Genomic DNA, 13,847 nt, shown 5'->3' with positions numbered 1-13,847 from the left:
AGGATGCGGGTTTTTAGGGTCTGCAAGGTTCAATGTTCAGACTTTTGATAAAAAAAAAAAAAAGAACAGTATCAGGGCCCTGGGAAACCTGTTTTGTGAAGGAATGGGTAGAGAGAAAATTGCAAAAGGACGGAGGTGGGGGAGGTGGGAAAGGAGGCACATAAAAAGACAGTCTTCATTCTCATAATGTCCTGTTTGAGGAACGAAATGCGCATGTCCTTGCCCGAAATGCGCATGTCCTTGCCCTAAGGAGAACCAAACCTCTTGGTGTTTGACTGTGGTTGAAATGTAATCACTCCCTTCAAGGAACTTGTCCTGTAGAGGTGAATCTTCATCGTACAACATCCTACTCTGTAAGGTGGATGTGTACCCGCTGGGAGAGGATTCCCTAACACTACTTTAATCAATAATGGTAATAGCACTGCTACTTAATTTTTCATGTTGCATGCCAGAAACACTCTGGACTTTTCTGTCTCTCAGAACTATAGACTCAAAAATTCACAAGTCTAGAGTCATCTGTAGCATGCACACACCACTAACAAAAAGAACAAGCTTCTTGGGTCATATGGAGGCACCTTCTTATCCCTCTCTCCCAGACCCCAGTGAAGTCACCTCTGAAGGTAATGTCTGGTGCATAATATGCTCTTAGTAAAAAATATTTAAAATGAAAATGGAAGAAGGCATATAATTTATGCTTGGAGATTCTTTGCCATAATACCCTTGGAATGAGAAAATTTTGTTCGAGACATTGACAGCAACACTGTATATGAACTAAGGTTGATGCTTTTAACCTCTGTGAACCATGGTTGGATAGTAAATCACTGAAGGTGAAAAGAAAACTATAAATATTTTGGAGAAAAGCCAAAAATATTAAAGTAAGCTGAGCTTAGCCAGAGATTGCAGCCAATTTCACTTGGCAGGATTGCTTCCATCAAAATGTAGAATTAGATGCAAGTCACTTAGAATCAAATAGGCAATTATAGCTACCCAACCACTTCAAGAGAACTATTAACTAATTTAGTAATTAATCAGTATTTATTGAGCATCTACTTTATGCTTTGTCTTAGGCACCATTTAAGATTTGCCTTCAGTGAGCTTGTATCATTTGAAACATAAACCATTTCTAGATCTAACAAAGATTCTGTGGACTTTTCAGATGAATATAATTTATGTACGTAACACTCTATACTGAATAAAAATGTCGTATTACTGAGCACGAATTATCTCTTGATTACTAGAAAAATAATCATGTCTAAATATGAAATGTTGCACATTCTGTAGATGCTACTTTGTCTCCTCTGTCTACAACACTTTCTACCTGTTGCCCTCATTTTCTTTTAGGCAGGCCTGCTCAGCCACAGGGAAAGTTGAAACACTGTACAAGAAGCACTTACATTCATTCACTTTTCCACTCACTCAATACATATTTATTGGCAACCTGATATGCCCCAAACACAGTGATAGGCCCTAGGTGAACAAATCCTGTATGGTAACTAACATCGTGAAGCCTGTAATACAGTAAGACCCAAAAGCAATAAATATATGGGTGTGAATGTGTATTTCAAAACAATTACAGGGGCACCTGGTGGCTCAGTTGGTTAATCGTCTGACTTTTGATTTTGGCTCAGGTCACAATCTCACAGTTTGTGGGTTTGAGCCCTGCATAAGGCTCTGTTCTAACAGTGCAGAGCCTGCTTGGGATTCTCTCCCTCTCTCTCCACCTTTGCCCTGCTCTCTTTCTCTCTCTCAAAAAATAAACGAAAAAAAAACAATTTTTGAAAATTACAAATTGTTTTATGTGCATGAAGGAGAAGAATGGGACATCATTAAGAAATAAAAATAAGGAGCAATTTTAGATAAGGTAGAAAGAACCTCACCCAAGGGAAGAATTAAAAGAAGCCAGTCAGGATTAAGCATTCCAGATGGAAGAAAGCATATGGAAGGCCAAGGTGGGGCAGGGGAAATAAAATTTGGCTCAAGGAAGAGAGAGAAATCCAGTGTGGTGGGAAGCTACTTAGTGTAAAAGCAGGAAAACGTAGAACTTTCCACAGATACCACGCTTCGTTGTAACCACTTCTTATGCATTATCTTATTTGACCGTCACAACAAATCTGTAACATAGGCATCACGATTCTCTCTGTTTTACAAATAAAGGAAACTGAGGCTGAGAGAAAGTACTTTCAGAAGTCATAACTGAAACTAAGAACTCAACAAGAATTTGAATGTTAAAGTCCCAGTGCTTAAGCCATTACATTGCGTAGGTATAACGTCAGGCAGGTGATGGCCAGCTCACGTGGAGGTCATTTTAGGTCATGCTAAAAATTCCTGTGTTTTATTCTGAGCTCAGAAAAAGCAATAAATAGTTTTAAGGAGAAAGCAAGCCATCAATTCTACTGAAAGCTGATAAAACTTTTAGTTTGGTGAGGACTGAAAAATTTCCATTAGATTCACCTTGGCCACCTTGGCAGGAACTTTGGACTGGTGGAAGCAGAAAATGCATTGGAATATGATGCAGACTCCTTGGGAAATGATGGGATATAGCATATGTGGACAAATCTCCTCTTTCCTGAGGGTTGGCTGGAGAGAAGGGTAGAGAAATTGAGGGCAGCTAAAGGAAGATATGGAATCAAGGGAAGTGTTTTCCTTTGCCTTGTTTTGTTTCAAATGAATGGGGACCATACACATAATTGTATGTTAATGGCAATATTACATAACAGTCCTTTTAATTTCCAGTTAGGCATGATTCTGTCTTCTGCTGCAGCTGCTGTATACTGAGATCAATGCATGACAATGAAAATAAACAAATCTTTGTTCCACGCCTGCTGTGTGCTATGACCTCACTTCCATCCTGCTGCCTTGATTCAAAATCTGAAGGACTTTATGAGGGCTCCCATAATTTCTTACATCTACTCTCAGGTTTTGAGGCCTCAATTATTGTATTGTCTTTAACTTGCAACTTCCTGGTATGAGGACATCTCTATGACTTAGAGCAATGCTAAGTACTCTAACATACAAACTAAAAATTTTCGTGGGTAAACACACTAAAAGTTTATTTTATGCTCACAAAAACCCACAATGCCTACTCAGGAGAAACTGGTAGAAATCTCCTGTGTCTGCAATGAGTAGAGCCCAAGCTTGTTGCCATGGATATCTGCATCAAGGCAGTGAAAGGAAAAAGAGTGAAGTCTCGTTTATGGGAAGGTTTCACAGATCAAGCACAGCGCTCTGAAACGCACATCATTTCTGTTTATATGCTGCAGACTAGAACTCAGTCTCAAGGGCAAATCCAAATGCAAGGAAGGCTGGGAAACGTAGTCTAGCTGTGTATTGGGGAAGAAGAGGATCCAGGGTCAGGTGACTAGACAGACGGTTACTTGTTGCTTCTCTGGACCTGACAGCTTGCCCCTTAGAGGAGTTAAAGCACCCTGCAGCTCACTCCCATGATTCATTTTTCTGTACTTAACCCTGCACCGCCTTACTGAGCAGACCAGGCTCCCTCCTCTACAACAAAATCTCTTCTTCTTCTATTCTTCTCTCGAATGTTGCCAGAGTCACAGAATGACATTGGTGTTGGTTTGCCCTGTTTTCCACAGGAAATGGACAACACTCCTATGAAAGAGAACTTCATAGAGCAGTTTAATTCGGTTATAACTGCAACAACAGTTGCTAGGCCTTTCAGCCACAAACCAAATTAATCTAATTCCAGGAAATCAGCTCCTCCCAGAAAAGATACTCATTCAAAAATTATCCTTATAGAGATGTATTGCGGCAGAACATTGTGTTAAATAATCCCCATAATTCTAGGAAGCAGAAATGTTAACTCTTTTACTTCATGAATGAGGAAATTGAGAGGGAGGTTAAGTTTCATTTAACTAATTGATGGGTGTTAGAATTTCTTGAAAAGCTCTTATTTTTGAAGTCTGGTGGATGAGTTTCTTTCATCTGGGGGCAGTGCAATTTTTCTGTAGGACATATGGAAAAACTAATGGAAAGCATAAAATAAGAGGGGGTAAGGGCATATTATCAGTACCCCAAAGAGATAGGGTTGGCAAAACTTTCTTACAATATCATTTCTAGGATTTTTCATGAAAAAAATTAATTCTGAAATACTATATATAATGAAGTTAAAACAAAAACCCTTATATACCCACTACCCAAAATATTTTGAAGTTCTTTTGTCTAATGTTTACTTCAGATCTCTTTTTAAAGATATGAAAATGTGACAGATAAAAGTCACGTGTACTTTTTCTTTACATTGTTAATTCATGGATTTATCATTTCGTGCTCTGCTGTCTGCTAAATATTTCATCATAAACTTAACCCATGTCATTAAAATTCATCATAAACTTAACTTGTTGAATGATATTCTATTGTTAAATATTTAGGAATTTTTACAGTCACGCTATAATTGTACCGTAATATGTTTCTTTATGCTTAAATCTATTTCCATATTACAGATAAGTTCCTCTCAGTATATTTCCTAGAAGGGAAAATAAATGCAAATTTGTCTCTACTATGTCTGTCACTAAACTTCTACCTTCTTAAATTGTTACTTCTGATTTTTCTCTCATCTGAAATATTTCTTTATGTCATTTGTTTCCAAGATGGGTAGGTGATTAGTATATGTTTTTAAATTTTGCTTATAAGAGAATGTTTTTTTTGTTGTTGTTGTTGGCTTCACAAATGAAAGACAACTTAGCTAGTGAAGAAATTCTTTAGTTGCAGCCTTTCTCTTTAAAAACACTACAGATCATATGCCAGGATTTTCTGGCACTTAGTAATACAGAGGAAAAATATAAAGGCAGCCAGTTTTTCTGGGTGTTCTTTCAATATTTTCTTTAACCATTTAATCCAAAAATTTTGCCAAGGGTGTCTAGGGATGGAACTTTTCAATTATTTTATATATAGGATAGTATGATTTCTCAGTTGACTTACACAGATTTTTGTTTGCTTGTTTTAGATTTTACTTGTGTTCAAATGGTTTTTTCTCCCCTGAAAATACCTAAAATGATTATTCTTCTGTAACTTGTCATCCATGTCTGTCATCTTTTTTCCTTCTGCCTCCTTCTTTTTAATCTCTTGGCTTTTCTTGCATTCTAGAAAAAAACAATTGAAATTTACATTTTGTCAGTGATTGGATTTTTAAATAAATTCTAATGTCTAATGTGACTTTAAAATAATTCTTTCAGGGGCGCCTGGGTGGCTCAGTCGGTTAGGCGTCCGACTTCAACTCAGGTCACGATCTCACGGTCCGTGAGTTCGAGCCCCGCGTCGGGCTCTGGGCTGATGGCTCAGAGCCTGAGCCTGCTTCCGATTCTGTGTCTCCCTCTCTCTCTGCCCCTCCCCCGTTCATGCTCTGTCTCTCTCTGTCTCAAAAATAAATAAACGTTAAAAAAAATTCTTTAAAAAAATAAAATAATTCTTTCATTGCATTTGAATTTTTCTGCTAATCTCCCTTTCTCAGCCACCTCCCGTTACACTGCATACTGTTTTATATCCACATTACCCTGTTTCTTATGTGTGCCTTTCACACCTGCATCATAGATTCTGTATTGTTTTGCATCCTATAATAAGTCTAAAGAGCAACTGTAACTTCCCTTTATTATTATTATTATTACTATTACCATTTCTGGATCGTAGTGTCATTTTCTCAGCTTTTAGGATGCCAGTTTCCTTTTTGTTTTCTTCTGTTTTCTTTTTTTCTTTTTCTGTGTCATTACACAGGTCCCTTTATTGTTACTTTATTGTTGTTACTGTTGCTTTGTTTTCTCTTCCTCAGATGGATACCTTTTGTGAAAGCTCACAATCTGCCAGTTTGCCTTTGGTCACATTCTCTAGGCATTTCAGTGCTGGATGAAAATCCCCTTGCTGAGGTTTGGCCAGACATCCAGTTACTATGCACAGCGCTTAGTTTCCTTGTTAATACCAGTTACTAGGACTTTATCAAGTGTAACTATCCCGAACTATGATGATAGTTTCTGTTTCTCACTTTCTATATCTCTTTCACTCTAAACAGGAGAAGAAAAACGTATATACTCATGAGACACTCAAGAGTTTTTCCAATTCCCATCACCATAAAATTCGTAGAATTTAACATACCAGTGTTATTTCCTGTGCCTGCTTCATAAACATTTATTCTCTTGAAGTTTTATTCTTTAACTGAGAATAGAAGGAAAAGGGCTAATGGGTAGAGAGTAATAGCTATCCCCACATTGAATAAAGACAGATTCCTGATTTTCTCCTTGCCAGAGAATTTATATTTCTGAAGACGAGTAAGTCTGGGAGAAATGGGGGCATCAGCGCACGAGTGCTCCATCCACTGGGTTAAACTGAAAGCCAGCCACCGGAAGAAAATGGAACAAAGCTCCAAGGTCCTGGCAACAGTAGAAGTGTTAGTAAGTGTTCCCTTGCTTTGCCAGTTCTCGTATCTTAGTAGTACGTTGCAAAAAGCTGAGCTGGGAAAATTAGACCCAGTTTTAACCCGGAGCTTCTAAATGATGATCACATAATGTGTTTTGAAGATGATACTTCTATGCAATATAAAATACACAAAATGATCCAACTTAAACTTTTTTATGATAAGCCCAACTTTTTTTTTTCCTACCAGGAAATGACTTATTTAAGAACACTATTAAAAGAGAGGGGAGAAAAATGGAGAAAACACAGATAGTTTCTCTGGGTGTTGTTTGGATGTTTTTGTTCACCTTTTAATACTTAGATTTTTTTAATGAAAAAATTTTGCCATACCAAAAATGGGATATATTCATAAGGTATGAATGAATGTGCAATTTCGCCATGTGATAATTCTCCCATCACTTGAGGAGGACCTCTCTCCAGAATCCTAGGAACACTCTCAAAATGTACCCAAGCATACTCCCAATGATTATTTTCTCACATGGCAAATTTATCAGAAAGTCAGTCAGCCTTTTCATGAGCTGGATTATTTTTGAATTCACTGATAGCTTAGGAATATGGGTATACATAGTTGTATCTGCTTGTATTATATAGTATGGGAGGTCATATGCTACCCATTCTTTCCTGACCTAGAAATACACAGAAGCAAATGCCCACAATTTGTTTTCTTAGGATAATAAAATGTCACTTTCCAATGAAAATTAGATAGCTATAAATTTGGGGAAAAATGATTTGATACATTTTTTGAATTATACTTAGAATTACTAAAAATGTTGGACTTTCACTTCAGAATAAGGAAACTCACAAAAATATTTGTGGGAAACATTAGTGCTAAATTCTCCCCAGTTGAATAAAACTGAAATAGATCATGTGAACCGGAGATGGAATGTTCTGGAAATGTACTGCTGATGGTACCAAAGCAATTAGGAATTAAACACTGACAATGGGAATACTACTTTTTACATGTTTTGAAAGGTGATCATTTACGCCTTCTCACTAATTAAGCACTATATGCCTAATTGGGCATTATAAGGATGTATCCTTATGCTTTTTTGCAACGGTAATAACTGGAAGATCATTATTGATGAAGTTTTGAATGATGGTGGAATGACCTGGAGTCAATGGCCAGGAAAGAATTCTTGAAGACACCTTTGGTGCAAAAAGGTGATTTTATTAAATAAAGCACAGGGACAGGACCTGTGGGCAGAAAAGCTGCACTGGAGTCCTGACAGGTAACTCATCACATACCCTCAGGTTGGGAGGGGGTTAGGGATAGAGCAAGTCTCTAACGTACTTTGGAAGCAAGGTTTCCAGGACCTTGAGGGGCTAGCTGTTGCTAGGCAAATGTCATTTATTGCCATTTAGTAAAACCTCAGTCATGAGACCCTAAAGATGTGAATTGAATCAGGGAGGCCATGAGTTTGGAGTATGATTGCCAGCATGTATCTTGGGGCAGTTGAGATAAAGGAAGAAGACTTACAGGATCCTCAAGGGGTCAGGGATAATATTAAGCTAAGATTCTCTTTTGCCCCTAGCAAAGTGTCATCATCCAGGCAGCCAGGTTTCTAGAGGGAGGTCACTCTGCCTGTTTCAAGGTCTTGTCACTGGTCTATAGGCAGTAAGGGAATTTAATTTCTCATTTGCTTTAGTTTCCCACATTACCATGGAAAGCACTTAAACCTCTTTCTTTTGTTCTTGGGTAGCCAGGAGTGTCCGAGAAATATCACACATATTCCACCTGGGGATGGGGCAGGGGGTAAGCTCCCAGCCTATAGTTTGCCCTCAGCTTGCCCCACACTCCCTCATACCAATTATCAATTTTAATGAGATTATTATTTGCTCTTTCCTAACTGAAAGGCATACCCTTCAGGTTATAATGTGTGAAGTGACCAAACACATTCCAACATTAAAGCTAGTTCTATGAAGCCATATTTATTTCGGTTCAGTGGTAGGTGGTGAAATAAAAGGGTGTGGCCACTGGGCCATCTAGTATATTTAAAAATGGAAGGAATACAAAAGCTTATTATCGTGTCTTTGGACATTCTCCATTTTTATTTTGAGAGCAGTGCAAAGTATGTGGTCTTTTAAATATCTGGAGAGAGAATACCTACTCAGTAGAGCCAAGTGTATCAGCTACATCCACTCCAAGGGCAACCAGCTCTGCCACATACAAATGTTCTATTAACAAACTTGGTCCCCATCTCCTGCCTGTACTGTCCACATTCTCTTTTACCCTCTTAGCTTTTTACAGGCTTTTTGTAAGAGCCATAGAACCTTCATGGCACCTGCAAAATGCAACACAAACAAAAAAGGAGGAAAAAGCAATTCATGTTTCTCATAGAGAGCCATTAGCATTAATTATGTCACCAATATTCCATTGAAAGGGAATAAGAAAAAGGATCCAAATAAGGACATGAGGAAAAGAAATATTGAAAATCAACCTTTGAGTTATTTTTTCTCCATTTGAGCTACTTGTGCATATACAACTCAATTAATATTTTATTTGCTGTTTTCAGTCTAAGTAAACAAAAATAAATTCAGACTTTCAGAAAAACATGAAAGATTTTTAAATTCAAAATCATACATGGGATTTAGTTAACCTACCAGCTTTTCTTTCTCACTGTCATAAGTGATTTTTTTCTTGAATATTTATGTAGTGTTTAAATTTCTCAACGTTCTGAATAATATGAAAAAATAACACATTAAAATAGATTTATTGTTAAAGTCATTCTATTTCTCATTTGATAGGGTATTTGCAAGGCATACAGATAAATATTAAGTCTCTGCAGGAGCAACTAGATTTATCATACAGGATGTATTTACATTGTAATAGTAAAAACCAAAGTTCTAAATTAGAAAAACATCTCTACATAAAATTGTTAGAACTTATTATGCTTTTATAGCCATGGAGCTCATTAGTGGACATTGTAGGAGTGGTGTAACACTGTGAATTTCTGGTTCTAAAACCACCAGCAAAGTCAAATATTCCTGGTACACACTCAGAGATGGTATATATATTCCAGCTCTAGGAAATTTTAATGCCCTCTCCAAATTATACTGTTATAAGGACAGTTAAAAAACATAGAAGTTATTTATTTACGAAAAGATGAACAGGGCTGTAGGTATAGCATGACTAATGGTAAAGAAAACATGATACAGGTAACACCTAAAATTATCTTGAGATACAAGAGTCTCAGTCAAGGATAATGGGAAGGTCGGTGAAAATTTAAATATGTAACTGCTTGAATAAGGCTGGGTTGTGACCTCGGCAAATTGAAAAGTTGTTCCTGAGGTTGATTTTACACTCAGGTACTAGCATCATCTGTTCCATTATCTGCTTTGATGAAAACTAATCCACACAATTATTTTGTCTTTTAAACGTAAGTCTAGACCCGCTGAGTATGCAACAAGGTAGCATTCTTGGCAGTTAGTGGACATCAGAGAAGCATGGTCATGACTCAGTTTGTTTGTCCCTAGGTGGTGGACTGACAGCTAATATAATGGTTGTGATGGCCTAGAATTTTCTATTAATATTATTGTTTGTTGTTTGTTTTTATGCACTTAACAATTGGCAACAGAAAGCAAAGGGAATACTTATATTGAAACACAAGTAAAAATGCCTAAACACAAGTAAATGCCAATTTACCTCAAGATACAATCATTGTAGGGTTGCCTGAGTGGCTCAGTAGGTTAAACATCCGACACTTGATCTCAGCTCAGGTCTCAGGTCATGGGTTCAAGCCCTGAGTTGGGCTTCACGCTTATGGAGTAGGTTATGGAGACAACTCAAAAAAAAAAAAAAAAAAATACAATCATTGCAGGATCCATAAGCGATATTCATCATGTAAAAATTAATCTGGGGGCACCTGGGTGGCTCAGTCAGTTAAGCGTCCAACTTTGGCTCAGGTCATGATCTCACGGGTTGTGAGTTCGAGTCTCGAGTCTGGCTCTGTGCTGACAGCTCAGGGCCTGGAGCCTGCTCTGTCTCTGTGTCTTCCTCTCTCTCTGCCCCTCCCCCATTCATGCTCTGTCTCTCTCTGCCTTTCAAAATGAATAAATGTTAAAAAAAATTTTTAATTAAAATAAATTAATCTGTGATGCCCTAATATCCCTGCTATATGTCAAAAGTATGACAAAAATTAAAACATGGTAAATTTTTATTAAATTCAGTTTTTCATTTATTGGAACTAAAAAAATTCTATGCCTACAATATGTTACCTGCTTGCGAATAAGCCAGAAACTCTCATATCTTGTCATTTACAAAATAATATGAAAATCATAAAAAGAAACCAGTGGGAAAAAATAAACTAGTGGATTTTTAAATACAAAAATTCCAAACATGAAATTTTAAAAATGTTTCATTATAAATATTAAATTTCTCTATTTTATTAAATTGGAGTCTCGAGATTCAAAGTTAAAATATCAACAGTACTGTGGGGCACCTTTGTGGAATAAAGAAAACTATGTCCATGTGAGTTTCAGTTTCCCAGGAAATGAACTGACCTTCACCTTCAGCTTCTTACAGAAAATTTCTTCCCTCTCTCTATCTTTATTGAAACCTTACCCTTCATTTGATATATAATCCTTGCTGAGGCCTCTCAGATACATTGGCTCATTTTCCCTTAGCCATGTCTTAGCTCAGGCTGCCATAACAAAATACCATAGGCTGGATGGCCTCAACAATAGAAATGTATTTTCTCACAGTTCTGGAGATTGGAAGTCCAAGATCAAGGTCCCAGCAGGGTCAGTGTCACATGAGAGCTCTATCTTTGGATTGCAGATGGCTCCCTTCTTGCTTTGTTTTCACATGGTGGAGAGAGAGAGAGAGAGAGAAAGAGAGAGAGAGAGAGAACTCATTGGTGTCTTTTCTTATAAGGACACTAATCCTATTGTATCAAGATCCCACTCTTATGACATCATTTGACATTAATTACCTCTTTCTAGAGGTAGTTAAATAATATCCAAATATAGTCACGTTAGGGGTTAGGGCTTTAATCTATGAATTTGGGCGGGGCGACATAATTCAGTCTATACCAGTCCATGTGCCTCAGGGTAGGGAGCTGGGGCAGCAGCATCCCCACTCCTTCATGCAACTTCCGAACCATCCCTTCCCCACCTTCATTTAACCCCCCTTGTTTTCCCAGGGCCTTTTGTTCAGGAACTCCTAGAAAACCACAGTGCTAGAAAGAGCACAGTATGTGCTCGCTCTGTGCCTTCACTGGGGATGCTGAACCTAGCTTGAGAAAATCAAACAAACGGATAGACAGGAGCTCCTGGAAAGTCATATTCTGCCACCTCAACTGCACTCTCAGTGTTGTCCAGATCCCTTCAGTTGCGTACATAGTTCTTTGTTTTCTTATTTCCATAAGAGAACCCTACCAGCTAGCCTTCCATTTTTAAAATATGGATGGTCAGAATGCTCTTTTGGCTGATTAATTTTTGTAAGTTTTTTATTTATTTATTTTGAGAATGAGAGCAGGGGAGGGGCAGAGAGAGCAGGAGAAAAAGAGAATCACAAGCAGCCTCCGCACTGTCAGCACAGAGCCTGATGTGGGGTTCGAACTCATGAACCACGAGGTCACGGCCTGAGCCAAAATCCAGAGTGAGACACTTAACCGAATGAGACACTTAACCGAATGAGCCGCCCAGGTGGCCCTGGCTGATTAATTATTTGGATTGGGTAATTGATTATTGAAGTAATGGCTTATCAGTATTGAAGTAATAGCTTATCACTCTACTTTCTATTATCAAATTTAAAACTTATCTTGTAAGGCTTCCATTTTCTCCTTCTAAACCTCATTCTTCCCAACTATGCTGTATACATTAAAGGTTTTTTTTTTTTTTTTAACATACAACTAAAGACACTATAAACATGGTTAAAAGATGAGGTATATAGTGGAAGAAGCATTCGTTTGTAGTGTGTTTAACCAGCAAAGGGTTAGTATCCAATTTACATAAGAAGTTCCTGCAAATTAATAATAATGAAAAACAACCTACTTGGAAAATGTGCAAAAGCTATGAATAGGCATTCCACATAAGACGTTTTTCAGTAGGACTATCAGGCAAATGCCAATTAAAACAACATGATACCAATTCACATCCATCTGTCAAAAAATAAATTGAACTGCACCCTGTGTGAGCAAAAACGTGAGCTCTCAGATACTACTGGTGGGAGCATTCATTGGCACAATCACTTTGAAAAGCAGTTTGACAATATCTGGAAAAGTTGAGGATACATAGTGTACAGCCTAACATTTCTACATCTAGGGAATACCCTAAAGCAACTATTATTCACGGACACAGATGTTCATTGCTACATTGCTGATAAAAGTGAAGTATCATAAATAACTAAAATATCTACCATTATAACAATGCACAAATAAAAATGGCTATATTCCTATCATTGAAAACTGTGTAGAAAGTAAACGATCCACATGTAATAATACTGATAAATCCGATCCATTTGATGACCGCTTTGAAGCATTATCTTCATGTGACATCCAGACTGTGACACCTGGTTTTCCTCCTGATTTCTGGACAGTCTCTGTCTCCTTTACTGATTGCTAGTTATCTCTGTAACCTCTCTTTGGATTTCTCTTTTCTATCAACATTTACTCTTTACATGACCTCATCCATTTCTATTACTCTAAATGCCATCTTTGTGCCAATGACTTTGAAGTTTTATCTCTAGCCTAGACCTCTTCTCTGAACTCCAGACCCCTCCTATATCTCACAGCCCATGTATTCAACATCTCGACTTAATGCTTGAGACTTAGGATCCTATGACCTCGTTTTTTTACTGTGTTACTGAGAGACAATTCTTCCAGTTGCTCAGGGCCTTGAAAATGTATCTCCAATCTGATCACTTTTCATCACCCCCACTACCACCTGCCTGATGGAAATCACCATCATCTTTTACTTTTACTACCGAAATAAGTTTTACAAGAAGGTTTCCCTGCTTCTGCCCTTGGACTTTTTCATCTTTTCTCAACAAGACTGTTGAGAACAATTTGTTAAAATGAATGTCAGACCCTGTCAGTCCTCTGCTTAAACAGTCTCCCAAAGTTTCTACATGATTCGGCCTCCATTAGCCCTCCAACCTCATCTCCTCCCTCCCTTTCCCTCTTCCCCAAAACTCTAGCCATCCAGACCTTCTCATGGCTCCTGGAACACGCCATGCGCTGTCCTGCATCAGACTCTGCACTGGCACTTCCTGTTCCCTCAATTAGCCAAGTGACCAGCTCTTCCACTTTCTTCTGGTCTTTTCTCAAGAGTAACTTCATGAAGAAGACCTTCCTGGACACCGAATTTCAACTGCCAGTCGAACCCCCATCACTATCTCCCCTTTTCCTACTTTCTTTTACTTGTTAGCACTCATCAACATACAGCAGCTGTATTTTCTGTGACTGCCATAACAAAATGCCACACACTGG

Source organism: Panthera pardus, unplaced genomic scaffold (assembly GCF_024362965.1).
Source record: "Panthera pardus isolate Hobbes unplaced genomic scaffold, ASM2436296v1 HiC_scaffold_15, whole genome shotgun sequence".
In the NCBI taxonomy this organism is placed as follows: Eukaryota; Metazoa; Chordata; class Mammalia; order Carnivora; family Felidae; genus Panthera; species Panthera pardus.
This window is presented reverse-complemented; position numbering follows the sequence as displayed.